This window comes from Alexandromys fortis, unplaced genomic scaffold, assembly GCF_014885135.2.
Source record: "Alexandromys fortis isolate MF-2015 unplaced genomic scaffold, M_Fortis_MF-2015_v1.1 scaffold_4, whole genome shotgun sequence".
Taxonomy (NCBI): domain Eukaryota; kingdom Metazoa; phylum Chordata; class Mammalia; order Rodentia; family Cricetidae; genus Alexandromys; species Alexandromys fortis.
Window position 1 is genome coordinate 32,279,030 of NW_026067944.1, and position 16,649 is coordinate 32,295,678.

The 16,649-nt window shown below is 38.8% G+C and overlaps 1 long non-coding RNA gene across 1 annotated transcript; it reads left to right on the plus strand.

Moving 5' to 3' along the window:
* Positions 1-3,699: 3,699 nt before the first annotated feature.
* On the plus strand, positions 3,700-16,421 carry LOC126505731 (uncharacterized). Its single transcript, XR_007592974.1, has 3 exons — positions 3,700-3,847; positions 4,045-4,197; positions 16,326-16,421. It is a non-coding gene; the product is annotated as an uncharacterized lncRNA (long non-coding RNA).
* Positions 16,422-16,649: the final 228 nt, after the last annotated feature.

Sequence of the window (16,649 nt, forward strand, 5' to 3'; positions counted from 1 at the left end):
AGAATTCTTCTGTTCAGCCTCTACGATGCCGAGTGTTCACTGTGGATCCATCTTACTCTGACAATATCCTTTCTTGTACCATTTCTCTGAAGCCACCGCTGATTTAACTGTCTGGTTTGATTCCAATTGTTCCTTGAAGCGGGAACATCTATCCCAGTTTTCTGATCTCATACCAAGAAAATCTATGTGTTGGGGGAGGGTGGCAGAGTAAGTGACAGATGTCAAGCAATTTGTGCCAATAAAACCCTCCATGAGCAAATTCAAGCCACTGCAAACCAGAAGGAGTAGCTCCTGGTGGTGCCTACCTGGAGTCCTGCATCTGCGCAGGTTCTGGGGCTCTGAAGCCCAGTCCTCTCCCTTGTTCTGTCAGCTTCTGAGCCATCCTCCCAGCCCCGTCTATGCCAATTCTACCTGAAAGTGTGTCTAAGAGCATAAAACACTTTTATGAATGCCTGGTTGGTTTAGACACCGAGAATTAGGTTTTACTTTAATATGTATATTAAATACTGACCTTAGAAAACTCACGTTTTAAAACATTTTTAAAAAGTTTTTTAAAATAGCATAATGAAAATAAGTGTATCTCACATGTGGTTGGCCCATTTAACCAGTGCTATATTATGCTCATTACATGATTTCAATCTAATTAGAAATTTCATTCACAAAATGAAAAAAAATGAACTACAGGAAAAATAAAACATTACATTTTTATCTTCTAAAGTTCATCTTTTTAAAATTTGAAAGCAGACTATTATTTGAAAAAGTTCAAATTCTCTGAATTCAAAGCATTGAAAACCTTATTTTGGTTATAGTCACCTAATTACAAATATTTTCTAACAAGTTTTTAAAAGCCTTATATACATTTTCATATCTATTTTCCAGACAACTCTTAAATGTCATTTTTAGATGTAAACATTATATATTCCCTAAAAATCAACATATCTGTAAATCATTAAAAGTCAACAAAATTTAAATTTCTTCTAGAGTTTGTTTTGGAAGAAAATCTTTATACAATCCATATAGACAACACAAAATTCTGTAACTTTACATTTTACTACTCAGTTAATACTTTTTTGCATAAAATCTATACTTTCAATAAAGTATTTCTGATATATATTGTTTCCCTAAAATACTTGCTTTGGGTGATCATATCCCTTAATACCATATTCAAACCACTTTAATATTTTATGAGGCATATTTAATAGACTCAAACATGCTATTTCAATGAGCTTTCAGAGGCTGAGAGCACCTAAATTTCACAGTATAGATTTAACAGGTTTTTGAACAGTTGAACACATAGTTGATTCTAAACTATAATTAGAACAAATTAAGATTATTTCCTTTATTTTTTAGACTGGTTCTCACACAGCACAGTCTGTCCTGGCTTTCTTAGACTTTCTATATAAAAATGATGTTGAACTTCTGTGCCTCTTCCTCCCTAGTGCTTGGATCCTTATAAGTACCACAATGCCTTTTTAAATCTTTAAGGTAAATTATCCTGTAATTTCTTTTGTTAACTCATATCAAGTTTATTTTTCAGTTCAACTTCAAGAGTTAATATTTAAAAGTCTAGTTATCAATTTGTACATGCCAATCATGTAGATAAAAAATCTAAGACTGAAAGAAAAACCTGGCTACTCTAAAAAACAACAAAGTGAACACTTTACCAAATAAAATCTGAACATTTTTGTTACATACTTAGCAATAATAATTATAATAATAGTATTATTATTAAGCATTAATTATTATAGTTTATTATTACAATTATTAGTGGTAGTAGTGTTGTTGGCAAATGGTCCAAAGGAACCTTCAAAATGATAGGCATTTACAAAGTACCATCACAAATCGGGACAAATTGGAAGTATAAAGTAAGTTGGGATGCAGACCATGAGATTTGACCAGGAGCCATAAAAGCTGATTTGTCATGGACTGAAGAAAGAGCTCAATGCACAGTCATGCGGCCTGGAGTTCAGATCCCAGCACTGATGTAAGAAGCCAGGCTTCTGTGCTTGCAGACAACTTTAGCTCTGAGAGTGGTGGAGACAGATAGGATTGGTGGGACTTGCTGTTTTCCAGCCTGAGAAAACAAAAGCATAGGTACAGGGAGAGCCAGGGAGAGACCTTCTGTCAAAAGGCATTGAGCAGAGAATGAGAGAGGAGGATACCCAATGCCTCCTTCTGTTCTCTACAGGGCAAACGTCCACACCTACCCAAATGCGCATGCGTATGCACACACACACACACATACACACACACACACACACACACACACACACAAACATGGGAAGAGGTAGGGAGGGAGAGCAAGCAAGCCAACAAATAACTATAAAAACAAGATTCCAGCCCTCATATGAACTGCATACATTTTGTGTTCAGAATAGCATTTACTTAGCAGAAGCACATTTCTCTGTTTTCCTTTGTGTGTGTCAATAGTATATAATATGAAAAAAATTAAAACTCAAGAATAGTTTTTCCTGTCAGCCTTTCCTTCATGTTAGGTTTTAATCTGAGAGTCAGCAAGGGAATTTGGGGGAAGCCAGGGCGGGGACAAAGGAAGATGCTGGATTAATATGTGAAGCAGCAGAAAATCCAAAATCATTTATTTCAGCAGCCGCCCTCCAAACTGATGAAATCACAGCACTAGGAAGAGATGTGAAAAGCTAACAAGTAGAGTAGATTGGTGGCCAGTCTAAGACCTCAGTTCTCAATGGCCTTGAGATATCTGGAATGTTAGCATGACATCCAGAAGGGAGATTCTGCTTTCAAGAAAAAACTAAGTGCTATTCTGAGCATTAACATGAGCAACAAAAAGTATTATCCATGTCTGAGATTTAAATCAAAACGGGTATATTGTTTTATAGTAAGAGTTTAAAGAATATATTTTCATTGGTTGTGATTTTAATTATTACTTATAAGAAAAGCCCATCAAATTCCTGGCATAGCCCGCTGGAAATGAAAGATGCCATGCTCTAAAATCTTGGTGCTCTTATTTGCTGCTTAGAGTGCTTCCTCATCATACCCTCAGAGGTTTACACGGGTCTTTTGAAGAATGCATTGATATCTTCACGCAGAGTTAAAGCTATATTTATTTGGTTTCTTACGAAAATATGTGAGCTGGGCTTCTGTTCTTTCCCTTTCTTAATCATAAAATTAGCCCACATTCCTTTCCCTACACTTTCCTCAAGTCCCAACATACCTAATTTGCTCAAATTGTTTATCCTAGCCCCTCTCTGGCCGCCCTGCTGTTTCTCATCTCCTATATTGAAACTTAACACCTGAACAGTATGCTTCTCAGTCTCTGTCATGGTTCCCCTCTACATCCAGCCTTTCAAACGGTATCGCACTTCCCTCAACACAGACCATACTCATTCAGCTCTCGGCATGTTGACTCCTCACTTTATGCAAAACACATTTAAACATTCACTTTTCATTTTCCTCTGCATTTCACCCCTGGCTAGAAACAACCCCACGAGAGAGAGAGAGAGAGAGAGAGAGAGAGAGAGAGAGAGAGAGAGAGAGCCTTCTGCTAAGGCTGCTTCCATCCCCTTGTGCTTTCCTTCTTTCCTTTGCATGTTCACTTAGTAACAAGAGAAACGATGGCACTTATTGCAATACCGCACTCCTACTATTGCAAAAATAATGTTGTGTCTACACAAATATACTCAGAAGCGATATTTCTATCTGTTTGCCTACACAGGTACACATGGTCACATGTGTAACATATAACAGGGTTTGAAAACCAGCAGCTAAACTGTCAGCTCCTGTCAGCCAGGGGGGAAAAAAAAAATCAACATTTCTTCTTTAGTATAAAACCACTGGAGAGTCAGTTATACCTCGAAGTTGCTTTCAGGTGAGTGGTCAATTGTTTTCTGGTGTCCAGTTGGATTAGCAACATTTCTGCTGTGGTCCAGGTACATGCCAATGCCACCACTTGTCTTTTCAGGGTTCCCAGACTCTAACCCATGCCATAGATTTTTATCTTACTCATGCAGTAATGTCTCTTTCATTTAATGTATCCAGGTACTAATTTTTTGGTTTCTGTTTCAGCTTGAGAATTCACTCAAGTATATGTAAGTGAATGCAAATGATGCTGCCAGGAAGAAGACAGGCTCTTTTGGTCGCTAAGCAACAGGCCTAGAAGTGATAATTTATAATCTGCAGTGCTTTGTGACCCTTAGACACTTTTTTACTTCGTTTCTGGTAAGATGGGACTAGTAGGCTGAATATTGACATGACTCATAATGCATAAATAAGTAAAAATTCTATGTACTTCTTTAATCACAGAATCCCACTCTCTTCTAAGCTTCAGAGAAACTTTCTTAGGGGGTTTGTCATTTATATTCAAGGTCCCCTTGTGCTTGAAGATTTAAAAGCCACACTGTGTTGAGTGTTTGTTTCATCTACAGGATCATTACTGATTTTGTTTTACTGTTTTTGTGTTATCTGTGTATTTATTTAGCATGTGTATGTGTGAGTGCATGTGTATAAGCATATAAGTACATGTGCATGCCTACTGAAGCTGGAGGTCGGTGGTGGGCATTTTTCTACAGTTCTCTCCACTTGATTTACTGAGGAGTAGTCTCTTGATCCCAGAGCTTGACAATTTGTCTACTCCAGTCCCTGTATCTACCTCCTGAATGCAGAGATGACAGGCACACACTGACATACGGACTTGGCTTCTGTGTAGGCGCCGAGGCTGTGTACTTTGCTCCTCATGTTTGTGTGGCCAGCACTTTTTCCCACTGACCCATCACTTCAGGTTTTATTTATTCATTTTGAGACCATGAATTACCTTGTAAAGCAGGCTAGCCTTAAACCCCAGATCCTCCTTCTCTAACGTCCTGAGTGATGGAATCACAGGCATATACCAACCACCTTCTACTGATACCATTCTTAAACTCATTTATACAGCTCAGAAAATCCACTAAGTTGCTCGGTTCTCGGAGCTGCTATTTTTTCCTCCTGAACAACAAAACACACATCTTGATCTATTTCTTTATGTGATTGGGTTCTGTTTATTTGTCTTTCAAATTTTCTCAGATTTTCTTACCTAGATCTGTAAGTACTTAGAGACCCAGGTTATTGCTCGTAAACTTTAACCCTATGCTGTTCTCTTTTATAGTAAGAAAAGTTTCTTGCTTCCTAACATGATATATTAGTAATATTTACAATATTAGTAATATTTTGTGCAACAAGTATCAGTCATACATTGACACTGGTTTAGCATAAAGTTACTTTTTGGGAAAGCAGGTGTGTAATAAAGAATTTTAGCGAGAGAATTTGTGAGCATTTCATAGCAGTTGCTCAAGTAGAGCTTGGGACCACCGCCTTAAAGGAGTGCACAGCCCTCTGATCCCACATGCCTGGTTTCTCAGTGTGTTCCTGTGTAGGCTCACAGTGCTTGTCAAACATGATCACATGTCTGTAAACATGGGTTGACAGAAAACACATCAGTTAATCAGCAACCTCAGCGAATAAACAAAACCGGGCTACAGAGAACAATCCCCAGCCACATAGAGTGACTCTTGGAGGCAGTTTCTGGGAAAGCACAGCACTAGCAAGGAACCTAAAGATCCTTCTTTCTGACCTAGATTTGAAACTGCCTCTCAGCCCTTTCTGCCATGCTACGGCTCAAAAACTGGCTGACTCCCTTGACTGATTATTGGCTGGGGAGTCCATAGCTTTGATTTTTCACTTTGTTCTTAAAATCCTTTCCACATCTCTGTCTTTATTCTGAGAAGCTACAAAAGTGAAAATAGAACAAATCAGAAAGCACACATACTACAGAGAATAATAGCAAAGAATTTAAAAGATGTGGCTATGATCACAGTATGTTTTAGACTTATCCACAGATAAAACTGGCAGTCTTCACTGAACAAGGTCCCTTCTGTTTCTGTTTTTTGTTTTTCCCTCACAGACAGCATCTTTCAGTGGCCTTCATGTGACCTAGTAGTGAGTTTCAAAGAGCTACTTATAAACATGTTCCTAAAACAACATATACTTTTGTTCATACTTATACAAGGTATCTGAAAGACAGTCCAGATACTTAGCCAATTATTTGTGCACTTTTCATACTTTGGTTGCCCTGTCTCTTTTGTATGTTCTTTCTTCTCACAGTTATAGGTGGCTCATATTTACCCTTTGATAATTTCTATCTTCATGTTTGCTGTTTTGTCAGTTTGAACGCATGAGGATAGTCATTTAAGCTAATTACCAGAAATTCCAAAGAAAGTTTTAGTTTTTTAGGTACTTTCTCCTTGGCAAAACCTTTCTAGTGATACTTGAGTGCTGTGTTTTTCAATACCGTCAGTAGACTATTAAGTCCACCCAGCAAAGGATTACAACAAGTTCATTGGCATGAAGTATCCAAACTCTTGGCTAACTCAAGAGCTTAATAATTCTCCTGGAGACATGTTCCCTTTGTGGGTTAGAGTTAAACATTAACCACTGAACAATTTTGTGGTTCCTTCAGGCTTGTATTTTTTCCCCCCTCTGGTGTTGGAAACAATGGGAGTGTCTTACTTGTGATTGTTGTGTGAGGCTGCTAGTTCATTTTCTGACTGCCCGGCAGCTCAGGCCCAAAATAACCACACAGAAACTGTATTAATTAAATCACTGCTTGACCTATTAGCTCTATCTTTTTATTAGCTAGCTTTCACATTTTAATTTAACCAATTTCTATTAATTTGTGTATTGCCACATGACTGTGGCTTACCGACCAGGTTCTCTCTGGCATCTGTCTCTGGTGGGGCTACATGGATTTCCCTCACTCTGCCTTCCTTCTCCCAGCATTCAGTTTAGTTTTCCCTGCCTAGCTCTACCCTTTTGCCCTATTACAGGCTAAGGCATTTTCTTTATTCACTAATCAATAAGAGCAGAATATATATACAGAAGGACCTCCCATACCATGTGATGGCTCATAGTAATTGCCAATTTGGTAGCCAAAGGGCAGGCCTCTGTGCATACCTGAGGATTGGCTAGTTTAAATTTAGCCTCTGAGAATATTGGAGAAAGGTTGTTTTGATTGAGATAGTTGATAAGAGAAACCTCTTCTAATTGTAAATGGGACCATTGCCTGAGTAGGCAGTAGACTGTAAAAAGTGGAAAGATTGAAGCATTAGCTTGTACATATTAATTCATCACTCTGCTTTGACTGTTGTGCTATGACGAGCTCTTTCAAGTTCCTGCTGCTCTAACATACCTGCTATAACGGAATTTAACTTGAAATCGTGAGTCAAATAAACAAATCATTTCTCAACCAAATTAGTTTGGTCAGGAAACTAATCATTAGCAACAGAAGGGAAACTAAGATGGATATTGATGCCAAGAAGTGGGGGATAAACTTGACCAGGTAGCATTTAGGTCCTTGGAGCTGTTTTGTGGAAAGGATGTGGAAGAGTCTGGAGTCTTGAACTAAAAGAGCAACTGAATACAGGAAGCAGAGATTAATGGACCATTCTTGTGAGAAGTTGAAAGACCGCAATGCTGAGTGAAAAGTGGACATTTGAGGTCAAGCTTGTGAGGTTTCCAAGGGGAACAAGAACTGTTACAATGAATGTGTCTAAGACCATTTATGTGATATTGTGCCTAAGAATCTGACTTTATTCTTCTTGGGTCCCATGAACTTGAGTGAAGTTGGAAGAAAAATGGACAAAGAAACAAACAAAAATTATAATGGAATAATTCAATTAAGGAAAAGTTTGTAGTTTCAAATGGCTATGCAGACAACAAAGCACCTGTGACTGCCGAAGAGTCAGTGCCATTAAACAGAAACCTTGAGTTCCGACTGGGACAATAGATGAGTGTTTTGTCTGGGTCAGCACAGAGAAACTGAGACCTCTGTGATCCAAGATGACAGTGTATATCTCTAACTGATGGCAGAACTTGGGCCTGGTACCCATGTACTGCTAGTTTTAAAGGCTGAAGGATGCACAATCGAAGGGGTGATGGAAAGCAAGTAAGACCATAAAAAATGTGGCAGAGTCAGAGTCCCTGCAAGTTGGCCTTGAAAGACAATTTTGTGAAGCTTTGAAGATGAAACCTAAGTTGTGTAGGAAACTCCAGACTATTGGAGATGCAAGAAAATGGGACATCTGCCAAAGAGGCCTATAGTCACGGGATGAAGCTGGCCAACCAAATGTCATGAACCTGGAAAGGGACTGATAGAGATTGGTGTTTTTGTGGGGATCTGTGCATGTGATGAGGATGAGAGGAAGACAATATTCAACAAGGTTTGAGGAGTAGAGTACTCAGAAAACAGTAAACATGCATGAAATTGTCAAGGAATAAAAGTAATCCTTAAAAAAAGAGAAGTCAGAGAGAACCAGGATGGGTACATGTGAGGGGTCAGACGGAGGAAAGGGAAAGGAGAAAATGAATGATTATATTTCAACGTTAAATAATACAATAAAGAAAAAAATCTCAGGACACACATTTCTCCAGGCACCTCCTGCTATAAATTTTTAGTCTACTTACTGTAATCCCATTTAGATCAAAGAGCTTATTGCTTTCTTTGTGGAATTCTGCCTGTGCCCACGTTATCTGATGCTTTGCCATGTAGCTTCTTTGTTAAACCAGACCAACCTCGGCAAACACTGGTGCTTCTTTGGGTTTCCTTTCATGAATGTGGTTTGCTCCTTCTTCTCAGCAGACAATCACACAGCACCTTCACCACACACAAATGTGAGACCTCCTCTGAGGAGCCCGAGTCCCTTGGCATCCTGCTGTTGTGCAGTTTCATGTAACTATTACAATACAGAGGGACACTGAAGAGAGGAGGCAGTGAGATAAACTCCTTTCTTCTCCCAGCCAGTCGGATCCTCTTTGAACACTCCTGAGTGCTTAGTCTTTGATTACACTACAAGTCAGTATTATCGGCTCAAATGGGTTTTGTGTGTTTAAAAGGAATTGTCAAGGTTTTGAACATTTAGAGCATGTGTGTTAGGGAATCCCTATTGTGGAATTCTTCATGTACACTGCTTTTTGTTGCTTTAAAAATAGGAAATAATACCATAGTCCCTTGAATGCGTAATTACTGTTGCCTGGGGCATCCCAGATACGCCTCTTTCCAGCTTTGCCTCCTATTTGGTCCACCACCAAGGCTCAGCTAGACAATTCAATATCATATAAAGCTGCTCACAGGGAAGAATTTTCTCCGACACTCCAAGTCAGGCCTCAGTGTCCTTTACCACTTATCATAATGCCTTCATTGTTGACCTACTTGTTTGCTTTCCCAGTGGGATTATAAATCTGCCTGTTGCAGGTTACTGTGAAAATGCCTGGTATAAAATCTGTATACAGTTTAAGTACAATCTTCAAATGAGTGCTCACATTGAAGAAGCTCTTAGTTCACTTCTGCCAGCAGCCTTATAAAGCATTTCTCTTCTTCCATGCCCCCTTTTTGCCTTATCGAGACAGCTTTCTCCAGCAAAATCCACAGAGAGGAAAGCTGCTTTGCACTTAACCTGTGTATGAGTTAATGTGTTGCACAGCTGCCCACTTTGACCAGAGAAAGAAACCCTTTTCTCTCCATTGTTAGCTGCTCGTGTTTCCCCGTGAAACCCAAAGTTAATGAGTATGATACTTACCTTGCTACAGTCCTCATATTAAGCAATGTAAAGCAGGGAACCGAAATAAAGCTGATAACACAATCACTGACATCTCCTTTGCATAATATAATAGCATTTTCCTCCCAGGATTTCACATGGGTTTATCAAAACTAATGAAGCCGTAGAAGATAGGTTCCATGTGCAGAGGTGAAGATGGTATCAGTAGCCCCTGTTAAATTCTTAACTTAGAAACAAATAATAGATTCCTTTCCAACAGTGAGAAAGTGAACACCGAGCTAGGTGTTCGTGCATGGAATTTCTCTCCCCTGGAAACTCTGGTGTCCTTTGCTAGTCATTTGTATATAGATTATCTAGGGAATAAAGTATTAAAAAAAAGCTTTGAAACTTGGACCCCTGTGTGGATAGACAGGCTAAGCAACTCCTAGGAAAAGCTGAGTTACTATTTTCACTATTCTTTCCCATGCCGTTCTTTTATATTAGAGAGAAAAATCAAGTCTCATGACTGATGGCAAACACATAGAGAACAGTGGTCCTTAAATATGCCAAATGGCAAGGCCCTGACTCACCACCTTTGCACTCAGACTATAGCTGATATTAATATCAATTCAAACTGCGAAAAATGACTCCCCCAGGCAGCTGTGTAAAGTCACTTTTTTTTCCACACGTTTCCTTGTAACAAGTGAAGTCTTAGAGTAATGCCTTTAAATAGTTGTAGAAGAGAAAACTGAAGGCGAGGTGCCAGTTTCTAAATCTAGAAGCATCACCTCTGTCGGTGTGTGTTTGGTGAAGAGCGTTCCCGAGAGCTTGCTCTGCTTGCTGTGTGGAGTGCCACTCCTAAGTCCCCAGCCCCCCCCCCCCACTATTGCTAGGGTGGTCTTCCTGGTGCCGTGCTTTACACTGGCAAGGAAGCAGGTTCTGGCTTCAGGCAGTTCTTGCACAGATATTGTATCTCTTGCCTTTTAGCCATGTTACCTGAAAGATGGATGGTGCATACTGACCTCCCAGCCTTTGTAAGATGGATGGGAATCCTTTCTCTGCCTGCGGTTTGGTAGTAACTTAATGCATTCTAGCCCTCCCTCTGTTCATTGTATCTTTGTACATCCCCTTCCTTCTTCTCTTCTCTCCTGCTTTTATACTTCAAGGTATTGCACCTTCAATGCTTACCCTGAGAATTTCCTAATGGCTTCAGCCCACATTGATTGGCAGCCCACTTTAAATAGTATTGTTTTTTGCTAGTAATCATTAATTTATCATTGCAGTTTTTTTTCAGTTATATGTGTAAGCCTATCCCGAATACTTGGAATAAATGTCTGTGGACTTGTGGTGATTTATTTTTATGTAGTTATCATACTATGTATTATTGTATGTTGTAACCAGCGGATCTAGTAACCATGCAATTGATTATTACTGGGTAGAACCCATCCAGATCTATGTCTAAAAGGCCAGTCTCTAATAAGGCAAACAGTGGCTAAGCCACTTTGGCTTTTAAGCTTCTAGTTAATTAAACAGCCTTTCATTCTGTGAGCTGACCTACTTTTTAAAATAAACTATCAGCTGGCTGAGTTTTTTTTCCACATTTTTTTCTGTAAAAATCAAAGCAATCTTCAAACTTCTCATCCTATTAATGTATTTGAATTTCAGTGAGTTTGGATAGCTAAATACTTACTGTACAACCCGATGGAATCCTTAAGGATTTAAATGGCAGCTTTAACTTCAGAAATATATAAAAAGAAAACAAAAAAATAACAAACAAAAATGCAAGAATCAGAAAAGTTATACAGCATCATTCCCACCAAATCAGTCAAGGGAAATACACAAAGGGACGACAGTGCAGAGACAGTCCCTCCGAGAGCACCTAACCAGTGTACATCTGAGGAGAGAGTGTCACACTTCAAGGTGGCTAAGTCTTGAAATGTGTGTGAGAAAGTTCACAGCAAAAACTAGTCGCAGAGTTTGAGGTGAATTGAAATACCCCAGTGCTTATAAAAAATTCATTTTTTCACTTATCCAGCATTTCTCTAAATAAATCATTATCCCTCATTAAATACATAAATCCCTGCTGCCTCCAACTCAGAGCATGGGCGCACCCTTTCAAAACACAACTAGAATGCAAAACAATATTTCAAATTCAAGGCTCTATCTTATCTTTTTAAAGGCTATTTGTGAAATATTTTTCAGCTGGGCAAAGATGGGCTATATTTGTTTATGCTGCAGAATATTGCTTTAATTGTGCAAAGGTGTGTCACATTTGTTTATGTTGCAGTTGTTTAATGCTGTAAAGATGTGCATTTAATTATGTAAAGATGTCTTGCATTTGTTTCACCTTGCCTGCCTAAACCACTTGATTGATAGGTCTAACAGTAAGGCAGAAAAAGGACAGCTGGGTCTGGCAGGCAGCGAGGATAAATAGGAGGAGAAATCTAAGCTCGTGGGAAGAGAAGAACAGAATCAAAGAGACACCTGGGGTCCTCCAGCCAGCCTGGTAGCTGCTGGACGGACAGACAGACATGAGAAGCAGTAAAAGTAAGAAATACAGAAGGAAAGAGAATGTAAAAATCCCCAAGGCAAAAGGTAGATAAAGAAAAACAGGTTAATTAAGGTTAAAAGAGCTAACCAGAAACAAGTCTAAGACAGGCCAAAGATTCAAAACTAATAAGAGCTGGTTGGCGGCCCAAAAGAAAAAGCCTGGTACAAGGCTAGGGTAGTTTAAGAATAGTATTGTTTTATATCTATCATCTTGATGTAGGTATTAATTGCAGTCAATATTAAAATAACTAAGTTTAGATTTTAAAATAGCTTTTTAGTGTTCTATTTCAGCTTCATTTATCGTTGGTGTTTATCTTATATCCCAGGATTTATATTTTCATTGTTATTTATGTCCTGGAATGAAGTTAATTTTCAAACTGTGTTAATCAAATGCTTCCTGTTGTCAGTTTAATTGTGTTCCCCACAAATATACCTGGAATGTTTGTTGTGGTTTAAATGTAAAATATCCCTCATGGGTTCATGTGTTTGAACACTTGGTCCTCAGCTGATTTTGCTATTTGGGAAGGAAGTGGGAGATTTAAGAAGACTTTGGGAAGGAAGTGAGTCACTGGGGACATGCTTCCTAACTGTCAAAGGGCTGCAATCTGCTGCCATATTTCCTCCAACTGTGAAGGGCTGAACCAAAACAAACCTCTTCAGCTGCATTTTGTCAGACAGATGCTTGTAGTAACAAGGAACTAACGCAATATCCTAACATGCGGATGTGACTTCATATGGCGACTGTATCTCTGAAGGTGTAATTACGTCAAGGTCTGACTAGATTGAATTGGGCCCCCGAATCCAGCATCAGGAGATGTCAAGGGAAAGAAAGACTGGAAGGCACACACAAGCTGTGTGAAGACTGAGCCAGAGATCTGAGTTAATGAGGACGGTGAAGGATCACCAAAGACACCAGATGCTGCAAGAGGCAAGAATGCAACTTTTCTTAGAGGTTTCAGTGTGGTCATTGATCTGTCAGCATCCTGATTCTAACACTTTATAAAATAGATTTTTTTTTTGTCTCAAGCCACTCAGATTGTGGTCATTTGTTAAAGCAGTACCAGGAAGATAATAGAGCTTTTTAACTGTTTAACCTGTTTTGAAAAGTAATTAAGGAGTCCCTTTAGGCCCACAAAGTGAATTTTTGTATGCTACAAAGCAACCTTTCAAGTTAATGCATACCAAAACTTCACCTTCAGTTTTGACCACCTGTAAAGGTTCACAGATTGGATTTTGCATTTGATATAGCCTCTTTATAACATATCAGGATGTTTCAGGCACACCTTTCCAATTTGTTGAAAATCTTTGTAGCTTGTTATGTGCAGTGTGACAATATAAGTAAATTGACAAATTGTCAGAAACTCCTTTAGATGCATTTTTAGATGGATGGACATGGCTCCATTTTTAAGCAGGATGTCTGTATAGTTGTTAGTTTGCAATTTTATGTCTCTATCCCCCTAGATGTAGCTTTAGATAGATAACCACCATTCTGTCTATCTACCTACTGTCTCTTGTATTTGTATAAATAAATATATTTTTCCAAGTTTCTGCTCAAACATAGTTTGACTATTTCTTATCTATCTGTCTATCTATCTATCTATCTATCTATCTATCTATCTATCTATCTGATAGTGGACCCAAGGATTAGATAAAGGTATAATTATATAGAGGAACATATCCGTGAATATATATGCATCCAGGATGCATTATAGGTAAAACACCGATTTTGGGAGCAGTCTTTAATTTGATCTCATTTCTGTGCATCTTTCCCAAGCTTTATTCACTTGCGGGATCAATTTCTTCTAAGGGACTAAAGTCTACATGAACTGTTGAATTCCTTTTGGTTGTAGGGACGTCCTTCCAAGCTAATGGTAGAGGGATCAGGAAGGGGTGGATTCTGTGGAAGCCTTGCTGGGGAGTGAGGATTGAGCCACCTGGACCTCTAGCTGAGGCCTATTGGGTCCAGACAAGAGCAGCCAGCAGGATAGCGTAGGTCTGGATGAGATCCATCCCTGCCTAAGGAAGTGGGATGGCCCTGGAACAGAAGAGATGGAGGGTCTCTGTAGGGGAAGGGCTTGGAAGACATGTTCTTTCACAGGTCACAGTAGGGGCAGACATGCTGTAATTATTGCCATTGAGTGAAGGTCAGGAAATGATGAGCTCTGTGGAGAACACAGCAGTATTCTTGATTTCTATCCAGGGAATCATTTGTTCTTGTAAAGAGGTCAAATTTTTGGTGTTTCTGTCTCTATAATTATTTTTTCTCTATAGAGATGTCAATTATCTTGACTCAAAGAGATCAAGCTCTTGCTTTTATGAGCCCTATCCCAGACATCATATTTAAATATAAAGGCTTCCTTAGGTGCTGCATCCCTGGTGTTTTTACTCTAGAAGAAATAGAGCATGCTGTGTATTGTCCCAATCCTTCTAGTAGTAACTACAAAGTGCTGTGGCTCAGCACAGTGATAGTTTCACTTTTATAGACTATCTAAATCCTCAGGAGAGTAAGCATCTTATTAATTCTAGAACAATCAGGAAGAACACTGAAAGAATCTCATACACTGTCATTTATTCAGTGGGTTTAAAAACAAGTTTCTAGCCCTGGGAAATTGATAACCAAGGTTGTCCTCTGTTCCCCAAACAAGAGACAAGGCACACACACACACACTTGCATAAATGAACATGCATACACCAATTGGTTCCTGATGAAATTTTGTTCAGAATATGTGATACTTTGTTATACACTTTTATGTTTCTAACTCAACTGAAGTATGATACATAAAAATAACATGTATTCATCCCTTAGAATCTATGGGAAATTAGTTTTAGAATCCCAAGAAAATGAAATTTTTTGAATGCTCACGTACATATATGAAATGTGTCAGTATTAGAGAACTATGACATAAAAGTCTATGTGTTTAATGTGGGCTCAGTTTTCCCCCAAGTATTTTGAATTTTTGTTGACTTCAGAGATGTGGAGTACATGGGTATTATGGGGGGCTGGATACTCAAGGTTTATGGTGAAATGATTCCATGTATGTACATATTGGGGGGAAAGGATAGCCACAATCAAATAACCACAATCAAAATACACATTGCCACACTGGTGCAGAAGAATTGTCTGTATTCCGTCAATCATGTTTTAAATAAATGCTCATTGGCCAGGCAGGAAGTATAGGCGGGTCAAACAGACAGGAAGTAGAGGTGGGGTGATAAGAACAGGAATGCTGGGAAAGAGGAAGCCTGTTTCTCCTGAGTCCTGTGCAGACCGCGGAAGAAGCAAGATATGACCTGACCTGCTGAGAATTGTGCCGAGCTATGAGGCTAACATAGATAAGAATAAAGGGCTGATATACATTATAAGAGCTAATACAAAGACTGAGCTAATGGCCCAATCAGTTTATAACCTAATGTAGACTTCTGTGTGGTCTTTGGTGCCTAATGACTGTGGGAACCAGGCAGGAACAAAACCCCATCAAGCAGGACCACATGCTACACGACAGTGTTATTTGTTAGTAGGGGCAGGGAGAGAATATTTTTTTTTTTTTACTCTAAACTAGCTTCATCTAATTAACAAGGTTCTCAACTGTAGACTCAAGTTAAATGTAAAAATCCCTGGATGCTGTTCATCTTAAAACTAAAAGTTTGTATTTCTTTTTTAAAACAAAGCTCCCCTATATTTCCAATTCCCTTGTCTTCAGCAACCATTGTTTATTATATACGTCTATGAAAACTGCTCTTTTTAGAGTCAACTTGTCACCAGGAGCATGCAGTATTTACCTTTCTGCCTTGATTACTTTATTTAGCATAAAGTTCTTTAGATTTAACCACATTGTCTCACATAGCAGGATTTCCTCAGATTCTGCTTCAGGTGTAGAGGTAAAAAATAAATTTTCTTTATCCACACACATCTCACACATTAGAACGATGCTGCTAAGGACATATGACATATAGCTCTTGGAGGTGATTTCCTTTTCTGAGAAATGTACTCAGAACCAGGGTTGTTGTGGTGCATGGTGGTTTTATTTTTGTGGTTTGGAGTCACTTCTGTAATGTTTGGTCAATTTACATTCCCACTAACAGTGGATGTGGGTTTCTGCCTCTTCATCTCCCCTACCACCGCTTATCTTTTTGATATTAGCCAGCCTAACCAGTTATGGTTGAAAGTTCTATGTGGCTTTTCAGTCTAGGTGAACAGTGAGCTGCAGTGATTAAATGCTTTTTTTCTTACAGAATGAGTGTAAAACCCTCTGTTCTCCACACCAGTACCATGGAAACTATACAGTATTGTTGCTGTGACCCCTGCAAAGAGGAGCAAAGGAAATGGCCTACCAATAAATTGTCCTTGAACTAAGCTAAACTTCATTTTTATTGATTTAATTTGTTTGACACAATCCAGACAATTACTGAACGATAGCTTATTATGTGAATATGCACCAGACCCACTTGGAGAGTTAATTATGTGCTTTTAAAATAGTTTTGTTAGAGTTATTTTGGAAGATTTTTAATTTTTGTTTTTGAATAATACTTGTTATGAGTAGTTTTGCAAAAGAAAAG